This window comes from Cherax quadricarinatus, chromosome 37, assembly GCF_038502225.1.
Source record: "Cherax quadricarinatus isolate ZL_2023a chromosome 37, ASM3850222v1, whole genome shotgun sequence".
Lineage (NCBI taxonomy): Eukaryota > Metazoa > Arthropoda > Malacostraca > Decapoda > Parastacidae > Cherax > Cherax quadricarinatus.
This window is the reverse complement of record NC_091328.1, coordinates 7402749-7423515: the sequence shown is the minus strand read 5'-3', so window position 1 is coordinate 7423515 and position 20767 is coordinate 7402749. Positions and strand designations below refer to the sequence as shown.

Here is a 20767-nt window from a genome sequence, read left to right as displayed (position 1 = left end):
GCGGTGAATCAGGCCCTGATCAACAAGGATGTTACTGCTGGATGCTCGAAACCAACGTACAAACCACAGCCCTGTTGGTAAGGTACTGACTTTAAGTGCCTGTCCAGTACCTCCTTGAAGACAGCCAGGAGTCTACTGGTAATCCCCCTTATGTATGCTGGGAGGCAGTTGAACAGTCTTGGGCCCCTGACATTGTGTTGTCTCTTAGCATACTCGTGACGCAGTGTCCCCCTGAACTTCACTTGGGGGATATTGCATCTCCTGCCAAGTCTTTTGCTTTTGTATGGAGTGATTTTCGTTTGCAGATTTGGGATTAGTCCCTCTAGGATTTTCCAAGCGTATATTATCATGTACATTTCTCGCCTGCATTCCAGAGAGTAGAAATCGAGAGACTTCAGCCGTTTTCAGTAATTTAGGTGCTTTATCGTATTTATACGTGCCATGAAAGTTCTCCGTATAATGTCCAGGTCTACAATTGTGCCTGCCTTGAAAGGGGCCATTAGTGTACAGCAATATTCCAGTCTAGAAAGAAGAAGCGATTTGAAGGGAATCATCATGGCCTTGGCACCTCTAGTTTTGAAGGTTGTCATTATCCATCCTATCATTTTTTCCAAGCAGATGTGGTAGAAACATTGCTATGATCTTTGAAAGTAAGACCCCTGAAGGGAGGTTCCTGACGCTGGTGAGGGGCTCTTGATCTAGGGAATTGGATCTGTGCGCCAATTCCCTGAATTGAGTCTGAATACCTTCCAATCCCCCCCGGCACAGGCGCTGTATAATCCCTATGGGTTTAGCACTCCCCATCATAATAATAATAATAATAATAATAATAATAATAATTTGAAAGTGAGATCCTCTAGCATTATCACTCCCAGGTCCTTCACATTAGTTTTTTTTGCTCTATTGTGTGACTAGAATTTGCTTTATACTCCAATACAGTTTTAATTTCCTCAAGTTTTTCATAGTGGAGAAATTGAAATTTGTCTTCATTGAGCTTCATTTTGTTTTCTGCGGCCCATTTAAATATGTGGTTGATGTCCGCTTGGAGACTTGCAGTGTCTTGGATGGCTGACACTGTCAGGTAAATTCGTGTCATCCGCTTATATCTTCGTTTATGTCAGCCATGTTTCCCACACAATGAAGAATTTTTTTTTATTCTACACTGTACTTTGATCACTTTGGTCGATCATTTATAAGCTTTTGTCTAACTATTAAACAGCGCATAGATTTAGAGCCACTTTACAATTTTTAACATTTATTTCCATGGCTACTAACCCAAAATTAGCAAAGAATGACTTAAGTTTTATTTTCCAAGCATTTTTTTTGATGTAGACTAGTGTTATTGTACAGCTAAAATTCATCGACACCATGCCTAACCCTTCTAGGGTAGGGTAGGTGCCTGAGCCCGAGCCTTTAGCTCATAAGACTGTCATTCCCATTTGCCCCCTTGGGGCGGGGATGGCAGACCAGAGAGGCCTAGCTTGTGGCTAGGCCTGGGGACAGTTGGTCCCAAAGATGAGGAGGTACTTGTGCCTCCTCCCATGGGAGACTTAGGTCTCAGACACTCCCTAAAAAGGGAGCCAAGGCCGGGCCACCACTTGGAAAAGGCCCGGGCCGGGAGAATACCGGCGAATATTTAATAATAAAAGCTAAAATTGTTTTAACAACCCTTTATGAATTAGTTCATGTTTAAATAAGAAAAATTATATCTTACCTCAACTCATTTTAGGCTTTCTACTAATTACATGTCTTATCAACCCCAGGATGCGACCCACAACAATTGATCAAACACCTATTTACACGACACGTCAAACCATGACTATATCCTCCCCTTCCTTGCATCGAACTTGATTGCCTCCTATAACCCAGGCACTGAATAACCCTTACGGGTTTAATGCCTCCACGAATTTAATAATATCTGTAGATAACTTATAATATCAGACGATTGTAAAAAAAATAAACTTGTGCATTAAACCCAATGGAATTTTTCCCTTTAAAGAATTGTATGGATATAACCCTAACAAAATCTCATCTATATATTCTTGTAACAGAACAAATTCTCATCTATATATTCTTGTAACAGAACAAAATCTCATCCATATATTCGTATAATAATCATATTGTCAAATCAAATCTTGTGCGCTTTATGTGTATGTTTTTACCTTAATTTGAAATAATCATCTTCATTAAAAGTAAAAGTCAGGTATACAAATTATTATAATCAAAACTAAGCGCTAAACCCACTAGGGTCATACAGTGTTAAGTACGTTTACTGCGGGGCCAGGAGCTTAGACTCGACCCCTGCAACCTCATCTAGGTGAGTACATAAATAGAGTTACATAAATTATCACACATAGCAACGTATTTTTTATTTATTTTTTTATGTGTAATTACCTAGGAGAACCAAAAAAAAAAAAAGTCAAAGTTACTTATTTTCAGTGAGGTCCTTGGCATACAAATACAAATATATTTATTTCAATATAATAAATTGTTTAGACAGAAATAAGTCACTCTGTCTGACTTTTTTGGGTTATCCCAGGTTCTCTACACATATGCTGCTATGTATGATAATTCTATGTAACTGTATTTGTATATACCTGAATAAACTTACTTATGTGACATCTGAGTACGTGTTGGAAGCCCAGGGTTATTCGTATTATTTCTACAATGACCAACACGTAAATTATTCAGTTCTGAATATAAGATAAACATATATTTCAATACTATTGTATATAACTTACACAAGTAAGCTATATTCATAAGCAATCCCCATATACGTACATGGGATTGTGGTACACTCAAGCCATAGTGAACTTGCATCACTTGATTCAACATTTCCTAACAGCGCAACGTCAGGATGGCCGAGTGGTCTAAGGCGCCAGACTCAAGGTAACTTTCCTTCAGATAGAAGGATCATGGGCATTCTGGTCCTCTCTGAGGGCGTGGGTTCGAATCCCACTCCTGACAAGGTTTTATTTTTGCGCTGCCCGGTTTTATCTCTTATACCAAATTCCCTAAAAGCAGGATTCCGTCTCATGAAACACTGGTTCACTCCGACAGTAATAAAAAGTTCAAATAATCTGGCATACTATCTTTCCACCCTATAAAGGATCCTCAAGGGAGGCTCCCTGATGCCGGAAAGGGGCTCTTGTTCCAGGGAACATGAACATAATAATAATAATACTATATTCATAGTTTTAGCTTGATTTACAGTATATCTTTCTTCATATATGACAGCACATTTATAATTTTCTTAACAATGGTGATTCATTCTCTCTCTCTCTCTCTCTCTCTCTCTCTCTCTCTCTCTCTCTCTCTCTCTCTCTCTCTCTCTCTCTCTCTCTCTCTCTCTCTCTCTCTCTCTCTCTCTCTCTCTCTCTCTCTCAATTAAATCATACTGCATGTAGATATTTAAAGCAGCGGTCTGAAAATACACCTTGAAATTTGCCCTGACTAAATCTGACCACGCAAACTGGAAATGTTTTAGAACCCCATGCTACATAAAATGTATTTAACATTAGAACAATTACAGTATGATAATTATACTTATGTGTACCTGTGCCTAAATAAACTTACTTATTATTATTATTATTATGCTCATTCAGTTAAAAGACGTGATCCTTAATGCAAATAACTTAGTCGCGATTGGCATATAAAGGATCGAACCTACAACACTGAAAGACAAGTAAGTGTAATTAAAAACAATAAAAACATACACCACGTGCCTCCAGGGAGGATCGAACTCCCGGCCTCTGGTTTACTAGACCAGCGCTCTAGCCACTGAGCTATGGAGGCTTACAACGTTAATTGTTATTAATAGTTTCTCAAAATTTTATATTCTTAGTTCAAGGCGGTTTTATTCTCAGACAAGATGAAGTAGATTATTCAGATTAGTAATCCTGGAGGGTTAATGACTTAACTAAACCAAGTAGTAACCCAATTAGGCTAAGTAGTATGGCTTAATTCCATTAGGCCCTTGTGAGGTTTTGTCCCAGCATGCGAGACTCCACAATAGTAAGACTGTCAACTAATTCCTAGTTTTTTATCAATTTAATGCTAGAAAATAGGGGCAGCAGGTGTTAGGAAACTTGTCAATACGTCCCGCCTCTCCCCGGGACCGACCAATATACTTCGCGTATGAAAAATTGGTAACTTATACAGATTTAGCCTACGATAGCCGCTTTATTCAGGCACATATTTGCCACAAATGATAATATTTATACAAAAAAGGCATAGATAATTCCAGCTGAACCAGTGATGCTTGATAAAGTACAGTGTGTATATACATTTTATTCAACGCCTGAACACGTCCAGGAAGCCTGGACTTCATTTACACACTTGCATAGTAACTTTTTCCTAGATACGACCCACAATAGCCATTAGTTGTTATTATTATATTCAAAGAGAGACGTTAAACTAGTAAGGCTCACGCAGCGCCTGGAGAAAGGGATATAATCAAGGTAGGTAGGTAGGTATAATGTTTGTCAGGAATCAGGACGAGTGTTTCCTGACGCAGGTCTTAGTCTTATAATGCTACAGCTGGAGCTTTTGGTCATCTGACCAAGGACTTCTGCTGGTTTAGCGAAGATATAATCAAGTTACCTCCAAGGAAGAGGGAAAAAGAGCTCCAATTCCTTGGCTCAAGAGCATTTGACCGACAACAAAGCATCCCTCATAGAGCATTGTTGCATCAAACCAGCCAAACAAGCACACGAAAATTAACTCTACTTCTTAAGAGTTAATTAGACCTATGGAAAGGTTAGCAATGAAAGTATTCTCAACGGACTTTTAATGTTGTGGGGGCAAATCTTTACATGATTCAAGGAATATAAATTAAAGTTTAAATTAGCTAGCAAGGCGAAATTCGGCAAGTTATATGCCGTCATATATCCTCAGAATTTATGGTGGGTTTTCCTGGATGACGATACAGAATGAGGAAAGATTTTTTTCTTGATCTCTCATTTCAGAAATATAATTCTGAACGACTTTTGTAATAAAACAAATATCAATCGTGAATATTATATAAAAGAACATGCGCTAAAACCCGTCAGGGTCACACAGTACTCCATAATTATCTTTAGGATACCAGTTAGGGTATCATCTTGCCTTAGGATACTCTACTACTATGCAATAATTCTTTGTTTTACTAAATGGGGGTATACAGCTTAACTGGGTTAAGCCAGAGGTCATCTGACAAGGAGCCGTGTCAGGAGACACTTTTTTCCCATGAATATACCACCACCACATCGCTACATGAAAAGGATTTATGCTAACTTGGATATACACAGAGGTGTGTAGGTAATTAAGTCTACAATTGATCCATACACTTACAGCAACAACACAAGTTCTTTAAATAGTGTATGTACACCGAGATATAGACACCTCTGAGTATATATATACTGTATATTGACTGAATAACTGGTTTACGGGTTTAAAGCCTATCGGCTACACGAGGGTTATCAAGGCTGCATGCTGTCAATACAACGACCAGCAAAGGAAACTTTAATCCCGAGAATTGGAATTCAAATATATCTCTGTATATATACAGAGATATACATCCCTCTATTTGTACATACACTGATTCTCTCCCTAACTACCTCGCCCTAGTCTTCTAAAGGGGCTACCTGCCAGAACCTATGATTCCGAGACATTTTATTTAAATAATCAAGTTATATAATACTGGACACTGGTATCTACACTGAAAAAGTCAGCTTTATTCACTTCCAGTTGACATGTTTTTACAGGTGGTTGTCATCCACAACGGCTGCGTGAGACAGCGATAAATTATGAGGATTTAACCCAAAATAATCGTAGGCAATTTGAACACATTATAATTACATTCGTAAGGGGCTTTCATCGGCCCCGTAAGGGGCTTTCATCGGCATCGAAGCACTTCCCTCCCCCCATGAAAGGGATGCCGTTTAACACTTACAAATAGAATTCTGTTATACACTAGTGTGTACTGGCACACAGTATCAGTGGTTCAGTTATACATACAGATATTTGATAATTACTAATATACTAGTTATTCCCCATTTCTTAAAGGTTATTTAAGTCAATTCGAAGTGATTTCAAACGCAAGTAGAGAAGCTGAATTTTCAGTAGGAAAACTCAGATATCTTTATATTAATTTGGCCACGCAGAGACCAACATTCTTTAGCTGAATTCTGGGTGTTGGTTTATTCGTCAGGTTTCCTGACATGGATTATAATTATAATTATATTCATGAGGGAGCGCTTAATGCCTCAAATGATGTAGTGGAAGTTTTAGCAGTAACGGTCGAGAACCAAAACCTAGTCATTGTGGTAGTCTACAAGCCTCCGTATGCAACATCCCAGCAATTCCAGGAACAGCTGTTAAAAATTGACCACTGTCTGGAAAATCTTCCAGCTCCTGCACCCAACATCTTGCTCCTGGGGGATTTCAACTTAAGGCACCTAAAATGGAGGAATATAGCAAATAATATTGTTGCAGTAATAACACCAGGAGGTAGCTCTGATGAAAACTCACACTCACACGAGCTTTTAAATCTCTGCACAAAATTCAATTTAAACCAGCAAATAATAGAGCCTACTAGACTGGAGAATACACTAGACCTCATCTTCACTAACAATGATGATCTGATAAGAAATGTCACCATATCAAAAACAATATACTCAGATCACAACATAATTGAGGTTCAGACATGTATGCGTGGAGCCCCAGACCGACATAATGAGACTAGTCACGAGGGAGCATTCACCAAATTCAACTTCAATAACAAAAACATAAAGTGGGACCAAGTAAACCAAGTCCTAACCGATATAAGCTGGGAAAATATACTAAGCAACACAGACCCCAACTTATGCCTAGAACAGATTAACTTGGTGGCACTCGATGTATGCACAAGGCTTATTCCTCTAAGAAAAAGGAGGAGTAGATGTAAAATAGAAAGAGACAGGCGCTCCCTTTACAGGCGACGGAAAAGAATAACAGAGCGGCTAAAAGAGGTCAATATATCTGAAATGCGTAGGGAGACACTGGTCAGAGAAATAGCAAGCATCGAACTTAAGCTAAAGGAATCTTATAGGAGTCAGGAATCGCGGGAAGAACTAAAAGCCATAAATGAAATCGAAAGAAACCCACAGTATTTCTTCTCCTATGCCAAATCAAAGTCGAGAACAACGTCCAGTATTGGGCCCCTACTTAAACAAGATGGGTCCTACACAGATGACAGCAAGGAAATGAGTGAGCTACTCAAGTCCCAATATGACTCAGTTTTTAGCAAGTCGCTAACCAGACTGAGAGTCGAAGATCAAAATGAATTTTTTGAGAGAGCCACAAAATTTGATTAACACAAGCCTATCCGATGTTATCCTGACGCCAAATGACTTCGAACAGGCGATAAATGACATGCCCATGCACTCTGCCCCAGGGCCAGACTCATGGAACTCCGTGTTCATCAAGAACTGCAAGAAGCCCCTATCACGAGCCTTTTCCATCCTATGGAGAGGGAGCATGGACACGGGGGTCGTCCCACAGTTACTAAAAACAACAGACATAGCCCCACTCCACAAAGGGGGCAGTAAAGCAACAGCAAAGAACTACAGACCAATAGCACTAACATCCCATATCATAAAAATCTTTGAAAGGGTCCTAAGAAGCAAGATCACCACCCATCTAGAAACCCATCAGTTACACAACCCAGGGCAACATGGGTTTAGAACAGGTCGCTCCTGTCTGTCTCAACTATTGGATCACTACGACAAGGTCCTAAATGCACTAGAAGACAAAAAGAATGCAGATGTAATATATACAGACTTTGCAAAAGCCTTCGACAAGTGTGACCATGGCGTAATAGCGCACAAAATGCGTGCTAAAGGAATAACAGGAAAAGTTGGTCGATGGATCTATAATTTCCTCACTAACAGAACACAGAGAGTAGTCGTCAACAGAGTAAAGTCCGAGGCAGCTACGGTGAAAAGCTCTGTTCCACAAGGCACAGTACTTGTTCCTCATCCTCATATCCGACATAGACAAGGATGTCAGCCACAGCACCGTGTCTTCCTTTGCAGATGACACCCGAATCTGCATGACAGTGTCTTCCATTGCAGACACTGCAAGGCTCCAGGCGGACATCAACCAAATCTTTCAGTGGGCTGCAGAAAACAATATGAAGTTCAACGATGAGAAATTTCAATTACTCAGATATGGTAAACATGAGGAAATTAAATCTTCATCAGAGTACAAAACAAATTCTGGCCACAAAATAGAGCGAAACACCAACGTCAAAGACCTGGGAGTGATTATGTCGGAGGATCTCACCTTCAAGGACCATAACATTGTATCAATCGCATCTGCTAGAAAAATGACAGGATGGATAATGAGAACCTTCAAAACTAGGGAGGCCAAGCCCATGATGACACTCTTCAGGTCACTTGTTCTATCTAGGCTGGAATATTGCTGCACTCTAACAGCACCTTTCAAGGCAGGTGAAATTGCCGACCTAGAAAATGTACAGAGAACTTTCACGGCGCGCATAACGGAGATAAAACACCTCAATTACTGGGAGCGCTTGAGGTTTCTAAACCTGTATTCCCTGGAACGCAGGAGGGAGAGATACATGATTATATACACCTGGAAAATCCTAGAGGGACTAGTACCGAACTTGCACACGAAAATCACTCACTACGAAAGCAAAAGACTTGGCAGACGATGCACCATCCCCCCAATGAAAAGCAGGGGTGTCACTAGCACGTTAAGAGACCATACAATAAGTGTCAGGGGACCGAGACTGTTCAACTGCCTCCCAGCACACATAAGGGGGATTACCAACAGACCCCTGGCAGTCTTCAAGCTGGCACTGGACAAGCACCTAAAGTCAGTTCCTGATCAGCCGGGCTGTGGCTCGTACGTTGGTTTGCGTGCAGCCAGCAGCAACAGCCTGGTTGATCAGGCGCTGATCCACCAGGAGGCCTGGTCACAGACCGGGCCGCGGGGGCGTTGACCCCCGAAACTCTCTCCAGGTAAACTCCAGGTATCGTCTCGCTGTTCCTTACACTGTTATACAATAAAATTCGTGTCAGTAATAGTATCATGATTGTAATATAGGGTAGGGTACATAACTTTGAATAAACAGGGGGATGAATAAATGAGGTAGGAAATGCATGTCATTATCAGATTTTAAAACTCTTGGTAAATGAGTGAAAAAAAATCTGGTGTCTCATAGCGTTGATAAGGATTTGTAGATTACTCGCTACCCATAGACCAAACCTCGCCAGTGCTCACATAACTCACACCATAACAAAAATTTACATTATCATTAGTATCATCAAACCCACAGTATGATTAGTCATTACCACAATCACAGATCTCTCTAAATAACAAAAACTCTAACTGATTACTGAATGGTTGGGATGGGGCAGATAACATTTGGTTTCATGATTTTTCCTTTAGTAAGTAAGTAAGTTTATTCAGGTATACACAAATACAGTTACATAGAATTATCATACATAGCAGCATATGTGTAGAGAACCTAGGATAACCCAAAAAAGTCAGACATAGTGACTTATTTCCATTGACATATAATACCCCAAGTTGAGGAATAAGACACATGTACATCTGGGTATCTTTATTATGAAAGTATTTTGCCATCTAGTGGCTTTTTTCGATTCAATATAGATTTATGAGTATTATATACCGGTAACGCCATGGAATGTTGGTTCAGAGAATACCTTCCTCACCCCTATTGTTAACCTCTGGTTCAACTTGTTGAGCATGACATACTTCCAACAGTGGATCTTGTCCACGTGAGACGATGCCTTGTGTAATCACAGTATTTCTATCAAACTGTGTATGTATAACAAGGAACAGTCTCAGTGGCCACAGTCCTGCATCTAGATAGGTAGTCCATATGTCAACATAGTTGTTGATCCCCTGTATATGTTTGTGTAGCATATCTGACTATCGTAGTTAGTACAATCTATATATTTTATATAGACGATCCCTTGCTAAGCCGCTGGTGAGCGTTCTTCACAATACCTCCCTCTCAGTTCCCGGATAGACCTACAGGTGGCAGATAGGCTGGACCATTCCCCCTCACACCACTGCTAATATAAGTGAATACAACCCAAAAAGTGTGTTTATCTCGAACCATCATATCTCCACGGAACCCTCCCAACACATAGCTACGGTGCCATTTATGAAGGGAGCAAGGTACAGGGTGACACGCCAGACATACATAGACAGCACTATACGATAATGATCCTGGCTTAATCATGTCCCAGGACGGAGCGAAATGCCAAATTCCGTCTAAATTGTGTTAGCTGTGAAATGATATTAATTGATAACTCAGTAAGCTACCGTGTATTTAGCGAGTTGTATGGTAAGTTAGTACCTATTTGCTTGCGTTTGGTGGATCAACGAGATGTTACTGCTGGTCGCACGTAGTCCAACGTAAGAACCACAGCCCGGCTGATCCGGCACTGACTTTAGGTATCTGTCCAACCCCCTCTTGAAGGCAGCCAGGGGTCTATTGGTAATTTCCCTTATGGCTGGTGGGAGGCTGTTGAACAGTCTTGGGCCCCGGACACTTACTGTGTTTTCTCTAAGTATACTAATGGCGCCCTTGCTTTTCACTAGGGGTATGTTGCATCGCCTGCCAAGTCTTTTGCTTTCGTAGGGAGTGATTTCTGTTTACCGATTAGGGACCAGTCCCTCGAATTAATAATCCGAATAATTTTTTCCTTCTGACAAAACAGCAAATGTAGCACCTTTATCAATAGTTTAATAGAGCCCCAGTGAGTGGTGGCAAGCCTGGAGCAGTCCATGGTGCGTCACAGAGTAGGATAATAGAGTGGAGTTGCGCCATGACACAGCACACCCTGCCATGCAGATAAATGGTTCAGAGAACCGACAAGTTGATAAATTAGACACATGTGCAACACTTGGATATCTTTGTTAAGGAAGCGTTTCAACACACAGTGACTTCATCAGTCCTATTCAAAGAAGAATGGTGAAGATCAGAAGGAGTTTGAGGTAATCAGTCCCTCAGTCTGGAATTGATGTCCATCTACTTCAGGCTGAGAGAGTGTAAGTTAGACCTACCTAGGCATGGGTCATCAACGTCATGGCTGAGCCAGACAACTGTATAATATGCTGCCTCCACTGCTGACTCCTCCCCAAACCCAATCCATCTCGCTTCAGCTGTATTACTACTATTACCTCCACCCCCTCACAGCTCGACCCCTGATTCCCGCCACTATAAATACTCGTTTCGTCACTTGTGGCGAAACGTTTCCTCAATAACTGTCTTGAACTGTCTTATCTACATGGGCCAGTAAACCTACTGCAGTGCTCCGTTATTCTTATGGTCTCAGTGTTGAAGCTATACAATACAGTTTGAACGAATAACCAATAGATCCAAATCAAAACAGCCAACAGAAAGATTTTATAATCACTGGGAAGCCCTAAACCTGTAGGGTTCGTACAGCGCCTGGGGAATGGGAGGTAATCGTGGAATGGAAATATAAACACATATGCAGTAATCATGTTTGATCCAACGAAGGGGAGAGCAGCAGAAAATTAAAGAGGTAGGCCCAAAAGCTGAAGCCTTAAAATACACAATGTGCTCTGAGCGTGTCTGCACTACCCACAGGTAACCAGAGAGCGGGGCAGAGAGCCCCAAGGGCCGGCACTGCAGGGAGCAACGGGACTGCGGACGCTGGGTGGGTGAGGTGAGGGAGGGGGCGGCGGCCACGCCCTTGCTCACTGCCGATCGTTATCGAGTCTTGCCACACACGCGTGTGGACGGCCGCACAGCTGAGGGAGGAGGTGGATATTACTGCAGCTGGGTGTGTGTCCTCTTAATACTATGGTTAAAAAGAGATGGAGATCATATGGTGATTCTTTTCCTTGTATTACCCACAGTGATGAGGACAAGACACGTTGCTTCACCCGTGACATTCATTCAAGGGTTGTTTCTGTGTTGACTGAAGGGAGGCGGTGGTTGTGAAGGGATACGTCTAGAAGAAAGGAGTCACTGGATATCAACACCGACAGGTGCTTATCTATCAGCGTATCTGGGCCTATTTTAGCTTTAATTAAACCATTCTTAACTAATGGTGAATATGTGATATGCAGCCTTAATTACCCTGTGTAGTTGATAGGCTTTAAAATCTCAATAACCAACCAACCAAGAGAGAGTAAAAGACCTAACTTCATCTGTGTATGTACCTCTATGTTCTCACCAGCGGTACATTAGTGGGGAATGGTCTGCAGCACCCTGGCTCCGCCTCATGACCATTATTCAAGCTATGTGATAGTTCGCTAACCCCGAAGGTTCTGCCTTGTGGTACATTTGATCTTGTGTGTGGAAATTGGTTTTATTCATTCTCATAGCGCGTTCTGCTCGGTGAAGTGTGCTGAACGAGTTCTTGTGAGGGTTGAACCTTATCTCCTGGGTTTTGTCGGTTAACTTCCAATTAACTGGAAAATTTATTTCAAACCTCTTGGAATATCATCCTACATATGTAAGGAGTCTACCTCCATCGATTTCCGTTTTTCAGTTCTTCAATGACTTGAACAAATTTCTAATGTTTGGTTGATGTAGAAATTTTACTTCCAACTGAGTCCTTTCATTCTCATTAATCCCGTAACAAACAGTACATTTCTGTGTGCTTTGTTAATACTGTCTGGAATCTGAATTCTGTTAATAAAACAATTATTAAGGAAGTGGAAGGAAGATTAGTGTAGGATGTAAAGGAAGGGAATGAGATATTTAGTAGATAGAAGGAATAACCCAGAAAGTTGTAAAATTTGAAAATTGTTTAGAGCCAAGAGATCACACATAGCACCCAAGGTAAAACTAAATAAAAAAAAACACTAGCACAACATAAATGGAAATAAATACTATCAAACCAATTAAAAGCAACCAGTATCAATTAAAATATAAACATTAAATAGTCACTGTTGAAAACTAAAAGTTCCCCGAGGTCCCTACAGGCACCCTAGTAATTCTAAAACCAGACGTAAGTGGAAAGGCTGAAGTCGTGGGCAGTTAAAAAATAATTTCACAGTCAGTTGCATGCCACAAGTCGCACAGTGGAGCCCAGGACAACAAACCAAGATTATTTTTTTTATTTAATAAAACTAGACATATCAGGAGTGTGCTGCTACCCTATTCTAAATAACAAGTACACAGTGGGAACATAAGCTGACTGTTTTCATGTCATATTCCATCATGCGGGATGCGGGCTCATGCAGTGTTGAAATGCGTCAACCTGAGCTGGGAGACTTCAGCAGGGTAACTAGGATATCTCCAAGTATTCCATTAAAGGCTCATCGGCTGCGGCAGCTTCGAAAGTTAAGCTGTGAGGGTCATGTGCCTGAACCTGTAGGCATGGAGAACAATCGCGACTGTCCATATCTTCTCTTGAGTTTTCCCAGCGACAGTGATGTGATGGTCACCTCAGTGTTCACTCAGTTACAGCTGTTCAATTTTCAGACCTGCCTAGTAGCAAACTTCTAAACTTTCTGAAACCCTTGAAATGTTTGACGTGGTGAGAGTTGTGTAATGGTGCAACAAACTCGAAGAAAATAATCATGCGCAAGTTGTGGACAACATGCTGAATAATTTCTTATTTAGATTCCTGAAGGGCTATTCTTGCATATATCACTGAGGTTACGGGTCTTGTGTATACCTCAGGGGATACCTTCAGTGTAAGATCTGTACTGGGATTTTTATCCATGCCGGAGTTTGTCATAATTCCTTTCTGAACCGTTGTTCAGCTCGTTCAGTTTGTCACTCTTACATTGAAGAAATGTTTTCTAATTTCTCTGTGGCTTATTTGGGCGTTTAACTTCCAACCAACCATGTTTCCTTTTCTCTTATTCAGGGGATGGAGGGATTAGGAGGGAGAATGATCAGGACGAGAGGGAGAAAATACCAGTTTAACAGGAAGAAAGGATGGAGAAAGCTACACTGTGTCCCCTGATCATCTCATTCTCTCCTGTTCTGCATCATCCTTGACCGTAAAGAAAATATAAAGTCTTACTTTTAAATTGTTCTCTCTGATAATTACTTGCCACCATCCGTGACTGGTACGAGTGCTGCTGCTCACCTGTCACCAGGTGAGAAATGATAACATAAAATGCATTGGCAAACATAAATGTACCAAAAATAAAAGGAAATATTGAGACTGTACAAGAGATAAGTGGTTCTGCAAGGAAAATGTGAAATGTAATAACGTTAATTAAGAACGGGAGTGTGTTACGGGGATGAAACCCAGCCAAGGATAATTACTGTATAACCCATACAGGTTTAGCATTTGTTTTTAACAACAGCAACAACAATAATAACAACAACAATTACAACAACAACAATAATAAAGGCAATAGGTATTAGGGCCAGCAAAGGGAGATCCCTGGCCAGGAAGGTGCGGGAGTCTAGCAGTAAGTTAAGAGATAAGAGAGTGTAGATGAAACTAGTTTCTGAAAAAAATCATAGAACCGCATCATGACCAGAAGAGAAAGACAGAATAATCAATAGAAGACTCATCATATAGGTGTGTGTATCAAAGAATATTACGAAGGTGTAGGATTACCAAAACAAGAGAGAGAGAGAGAGAGAAAGTTTTCTAGATCAGACTAGTGGACCAATATTACCAGAACATACCAGTATTTGACTCAGTAAGCCACAGTACACAGCCATTCAAAAGCGTGACGTTCACTAAATTTTGGTGTATTTATGCATTTAGTTTCATTAACTGGAGAAAAATCAGTGATCTGTACGGAATACATCATTGTTTCGCAAAAAAAAAAAAAAAAAAAAAATTAACGTGCTTGAGGCCCTTTTTAAGGGGGGAGGGGGTCCCTTGATGCCAGTGAAGGGCCCTTGATCCAAGGAACTGAAGCTATCGTTTCCTTCCTTAATTTGAGCCTGATTACCTACCAGTCTCCAGGAGCTTTAATAACTCCTCCGGATTTAGCGCTTTTGCGTGAATAAATTGACGTGATTTATTCAACATACATTCCATCGCCGTTTTTTACGTCAGTCACATGTCCTGTGCTCTCTTCATTTCACATTGTGGCCGTCAAAATTCTTGTCAGGAGTGGGATTCGAACCCACGCCCTCAGAGAGGACCAGAATGCCCACGACCCTTCTATCTGAAGGGAAGTTACCTTGAGTCTGGCGCCTTAGACCACTCGGCCATCCTGACGGTACTGCCTTTTTGGCAACCATAAATTTTAATATACATCAAAGCATACAATAACTATTTTTTTTTTGTTTTACAGTTTAACATGGCATGAGCCCCAAAATTCATTGCATCTGACTTAAGCCATGACTTTCTCTTTACCCTTAATAAGTCAGGTTAATCTTAATCCATCTAAACACACTTAACTCCTCTTTTATTTACATGAAGCTAAGATAAGCAACTTGATACACCGTCAGGATGGCCGAGTGGTCTAAGGCGCCAGACTCAAGGTAACTTTCCTTCAGATAGAAGGATCATGGGCATTCTGGTCCTCTCTGAGGGCGTGGGTTCGAATCCCACTCCTGACAAGGCTTTTCAAGGACCCAATGAAAATAAGTCACTGATTATTTTGGGTTATCTTAGGTAATCTACACATATGCTGCTATGTATGATAATTTATATAACTATATATATATATATATATATATATATATATATATATATATATATATATATATATATATATATATACCTGAATAAACTTACTAACTTACGTAATAATAATTAATAATTCAAGTTAAGCGCTAAACTCATGTGGGTCATTCAGCGTTAAGACGTGGTGGAGGCTCGATCATCCGTCTGCTGAGAGTCAGATAGACGCACTTCCTATTTGTACTTACCTTGATGACCTAACTTGGGACAAAGTCTATTTTCAATGAAAACTTTGTCTATGTATGGCTTAGCTGTGATGTAAAGTGACTTACTATTATGTGTACGTGTTATGATGGTATAATTGTCTTCAGTAAGTGACCCACTTACGCGAGGTCTCCACTACACCAACTTTTGCTCCCTCCTCTACTACATTTTAATGGACCAAAATATTTTGCATTGACATGGGGTTTTTCCATGTAAGAAACTTTTGTATCAGTGCGTCTTATTGCAAAATAAATTATTATTATTATTATTATTATTATTATTATTATTATTATTATTATTATTATTATTATTATTATTATTATTGTTGTTGTTGTTGATGTTGTTGTTGTTGTTACATATGATCTGAGGAATCATACATAATAATAATAATAATAATAATAATAATAATAATAATAATAATAATAATAATAATAATAATAATAATAATAATAATAATAATAATTAATAATAATAATTCTGTACCTGGTAATAACAGGTCCAACAACAGAAGTGACAAACAACTGTCAAAACACACGTGGCACCTAACATGTGCCAAAAACAATTAAGTTTCTTGGCACCCAGCTGCCAAGAGTGGAGAGTGCCTCGAACAGGTGCCTCTTACAGGTGTCTGAACAGGTGCCTCTTAGAGGTGTTTGTACAAATGCTTCGTACAGGTGCTTGTACATGTGCCTTGTACAGGTGCTGGTGCAAGTGCCTCGCGCAGGTGCTGGTACAGGTGCCTCGTGCAGATGTTGGTACAGGTGCCTCGTGCAGGTGCAGGTACAAGTGCCTGGTGCAAGTGCTGGTAAAAGTGCCTCGTGCAGGTGCTGGTACAAGTGCCTCGTGCAAGTGCTAGTACAAGTGCCTCGTGCAGGTGCTGGTACAAGTGCCTCGTGCAGGTGCTAGTACCATTGCCTCGTGCAGGTGCTGGTACAAGTGCCTCGTGCAGGTACTGGTACAAGTGCCTCGTGCAGGTGCTGGTACAAGTGCCTCGTGCAGGTGCTGGTACAAGTGCCTCGTGCAGGTGCTGGTACAAGTGCCTCGTGCAGGTACTAGTACAGGTGCCTCATGCAGGTGCTGGTACAGGTGCCTCGTGCAGGTGCTGGTACAAGTGCCTCGTGCAGGTGCTAGTACCAGTGCCTCGTGCAGGTGCTGGTACCAGTGCCTCGTGCAGGTGCTGGTACAAGTGCCTCGTGCAGGTGCTGGTACAAGTGTCTCGTGCAAGTGCTAGTACAGGTGCCTCATGCAGGTGCTGGTACAGGTGCCTCGTGCAGGTGCTGGTACAAGTGCCTCGTGCAGGTGCTAGTATAAGTGCCTCGTGCAGGTGCTGGTACAAGTGCCTCGTGCAGGTGCTGGTATAAGTGCCTCGTGCAGGTGCTAGTACAGGTGCCTCATGCAGGTGCTGGTACAGGTGCCTCGTGCAGGTGCTGGTACAAGTGCCTCGTGCAGGTGCTAGTACCAATGCCTCGTGCAGGTGCTGGTACATGTGCCTCGTGCAGGTGCTGGTACAAGTGCCTCGTGCAGGTGCTGGTACAAGTGCCTCGTGCAGGTGCTGGTACAGGTGCCTCTTGCAGGTGCTGGTACCTGTGCCTCGTACAGGTGCTGGTACAAGTGCCTCGTGCAGGTGCTAGTACCAGTGCCTCGTGCAGGTGCTGGTACAAATACCTCGTGCAGGTGCTGGTACAAGTGCCTCGTGCAGGTGCTGGTACAAGTGCCTCGTGCAGGTGCTGGTACAAGTGCCTCGTGCAGGTGCTGGTACAGGTGCCTCGTGCAGGTGCTGGTACAGGTGCCTCGTGCAGGTGCTGGTACAGGTGCCTCGTGCAGGTGCTGGTACAAGTGCCTCGTGCAGGTGCTGGTACCAGTGCCTCGTGCAGGTGCTGGTACAAGTGCCTCGTGCAGGTGCTGGTACAAGTGCCTCGTGCAGGTGCTGGTACAAGTGCCTCGTGCAGGTGCTGGTACAAGTGCCTCGTGCAGGTGCTGGTACAAGTGCCTCGTGCAGGTGCTGGTACAGGTGCCTCGTGCAGGTGCTGGTACCAGTGCCTCGTGCAGGTGCTGGTACCAGTGCCTCGTGCAGGTGCTGGTACAAGTGCCTCGTGCAGGTGCTGGTACAAGTGCCTCGTGCAGGTGCTGGTACAAGTGCCTCGTGCAGGTGCTGGTACAAGTGCCTCGTGCAGGTGCTGGTACAGGTGCCTCATGCAGGTGCTGGTACAGGTGCCTCGTGCAGGTGCTGGTACACGTGCCTCGTGCAGGTGCTGGTACAAGTGCCTCGTGCAGGTGCTGGTACATGTGCCTCGTGCAGGTGCTGGTACAAGTGCCTCGTGCAGGTGCTGGTAAAAGTGCATCGTGCAGGTGCTGGTACAAGTGCCTCGTGCAGGTGCTGGTACAAGTGCCTCGTGCAGGCGCTGGTACAAGTGCCTCGTGCAGGTGCTGGTAAAAGTGCATCGTGCAGGTGCTGGTACCAGTGCCTCGTGCAGGTGCTGGTACAGGTGCCTCGTGCAGGTGCTGGTACAGGTGCCTCGTGCAGGTGCTGGTACAGGTGCCTCGTGCAGGTGCTGGTACAGGTGCCTCGTGCAGGTGCTGGTACAGGTGCCTCGTGCAGGTGCTGGTACAGGTGACTCGTGCAGGTGCCGGTACAAGTGCCTCGTGCAGGTGCTGGTACAAGTGCCTAGTGCAGGTGCTGGTACATGTGCCTCGTGCAGGTGCAGGTGCTGGTACACGTGTCTCGTGCGGTACAGGTGCCTCGTGCAGTTCCTCGTGCACAGGTGCCTCGTGCAGGTGCTGGTACACGTGCCTCGTGCAAGTGTGCTGCCTCGTACAAGTGCCTCGTGCAGGTGCTGGTACAAGTGCCTCGTGCAGGTGCTGGTACAAGTGCCTCGTGCAGGTGCTGGTACAGGTGCCTCGTGCAGGTGCTGGTACAAGGTGCTGGTGCCTCGTGCAGGTGCTGGTACAAGTGCCTCGTGCAGGTGCTGGTACAGGTGCCTCGTGCAGGTGCTGGTACAGGTGCCTCGTGCAGGTGCTGGTACAAGTGCCTCGTGCAGGTGCTGGTACAGGTGCCTCGTGCAGGTGCTGGTACAAGTGCCTCGTGCAGGTGCTGGTACAAGTGCCTCGTGCAGGTGCTGGTACAGGTGCCTCGTGCAGGTGCTGGTACAAGTGCCTCGTGCAGGTGCTGGTACAAGTGCCTCGTGCAGGTGCTGGTACAAGTGCCTCGTGCAGGTGCTGGTACAAGTGCCTCGTGCAGGTGCTGGTACACGTGCCTCGTGCAGGTGCTGGTACAAGTGCCTCGTGCAGGTGCTGGTACACGTGCCTCGTGCAGGTGCTGGTACAGGTGCCTCGTGCAGGTGCTGGTACACGTGCCTCGTGCAGGTGCTGGTACAAGTGCCTCGTGCAGGTGCTGGTACACGTGCCTCGTGCAGGTGCTGGTACAAGTGCCTCGTGCAGGTGCTGGTACAAGTGCCTCGTGCAGGTGCTGGTACAGGTGCCTCGTGCAGGTGCTGGTACACGTGCCTCGTGCAGGTGCTGGTACAAGTGCCTCGTGCAGGTGCTGGTACACGTGCCTCGTGCAGGTGCTGGTACTCGTGCCTCGTGCAGGTGCTGGTACACGTGCCTCGTGCAGGTGCTGGGACAGGTGCCTCGTGCAGGTGCTGGTACAAGTGCCTCGTGCAGGTGCTGGTACAGGTGCCTCGTGCAGGTGCTGGTACACGTGCCTCGTGCAGGTGCTGGTACAGGTGCCTCGTGCAGGTGCTGGTACACGTGCCTCGTGCAGGTGCTGGTACACGTGCCTCGTGCAGGTGCTGGTACAAGTGCCTCGTGCAGGTGCTGGTACAGGTGCCTCGTGCAGGTGCTGGTACCAGTGCCTCGTGCAGGTGCTGGTACAGGTGCCTCGTGCAGGTGCTGGTACAGGTGCCTCGTGCAGGTGCTGGTACACGTGCCTCGTGCAGGTGCTGGTACACGTGCCTCGTGCAGGTGCTGGTACACGTGCCTCGTGCAGGTGCTGGTACAAGTACCTCGTGCAGGTGCTGGTACAGGTGCCTCGTGCAGGTGCTGGTACACGTGCCTCGTGCAGGTGCTGGTACAGGTGCCTCGTGCAGGTGCTGGTACACGTGCCTCGTGCAGGTGCTGGTACAGGTGCCTCGTGCAGGTGCTGGTACAGGTGCCTCGTGCAGGTGCTGGTACACGTGCCTCGTGCAGGTGCTGGTACAGGTGCCTCGTGCAGGTGCTGGTACAGGTGCCTCGTGCAGGTGCTGGTACACGTACCTCGTGCAGTGTGCTGCCTCGTACTGGTACACGTGCCTCGTGCAGGTGCTGGTACAAGTGCCTCGTGCAGGAGCTGGTACAGGTGCCTCGTGCAGGTGCTGGTACACGTGCCTCGTGCAGGTGCTGGTACAAGTGCCTCGTGCAGGTGCTGGTACAGGTGCCTCGTGCAGTACACGTGCCTCGTGCAGGTGCTGGTACACGTGCCTCGTGCAGGTGCTGGTACACGTGCCTCGTGCAGGTGCTGGTACAGTGCCTCGTGCAGGTGCTGGTACACGTGCCTCGTGCAGGTGCTGGTACACGTGCCTCGTGCAGGTGCTGGTACACGTGCCTCGTGCAGGTGCTGGTACACGTGCCTCGTGCAGGTGCTGGTACACGTGCCTCGTGCAGGTGCTGGTACACGTGCCTCGTGCAGGTGCTGGTACACGTGCCTCGTGCAGGTGCTGGTACACGTGCCTCGTGCAGGTGCTGGTACACGTGCCTCGTGCAGGTGCTGGTACACGTGCCTCGTGCAGGTGCTGGTACACGTGCCTCGTGCAGGTGCTGGTACACGTGCCTCGTGCAGGTGCTGGTACACGTGCCTCGTGCAGGTGCTGGTACACGTGCCTCGTGCAGGTGCTGGTACACGTGCCTCGTGCAGGTGCTGG

The 20767-nt window shown here is 44.5% G+C and overlaps 4 non-coding genes across 4 annotated transcripts; 2 read left to right on the top strand and 2 right to left on the bottom strand.

The window, feature by feature from the left end:
- The first annotated feature begins 2851 nt into the window (after positions 1–2851).
- TRNAL-CAA (transfer RNA leucine (anticodon CAA)) lies at positions 2852–2967 on the top strand. Its single transcript has 2 exons — positions 2852–2889; positions 2923–2967. It is a non-coding gene; the product is annotated as a tRNA-Leu (tRNA).
- A 755-nt stretch (positions 2968–3722) lies between these two features.
- TRNAT-AGU (transfer RNA threonine (anticodon AGU)) lies at positions 3723–3795 on the bottom strand. The gene has a single exon. It is a non-coding gene; the product is annotated as a tRNA-Thr (tRNA).
- Positions 3796–15081: 11286 nt separating this feature from the next.
- Positions 15082–15197, bottom strand: TRNAL-CAA (transfer RNA leucine (anticodon CAA)). Its single transcript has 2 exons — positions 15160–15197; positions 15082–15126 (listed from the first exon to the last, which is right to left on the bottom strand). It is a non-coding gene; the product is annotated as a tRNA-Leu (tRNA).
- A 228-nt stretch (positions 15198–15425) lies between these two features.
- TRNAL-CAA (transfer RNA leucine (anticodon CAA)) lies at positions 15426–15541 on the top strand. Its single transcript has 2 exons — positions 15426–15463; positions 15497–15541. It is a non-coding gene; the product is annotated as a tRNA-Leu (tRNA).
- The last annotated feature ends 5226 nt before the right edge of the window (positions 15542–20767 follow it).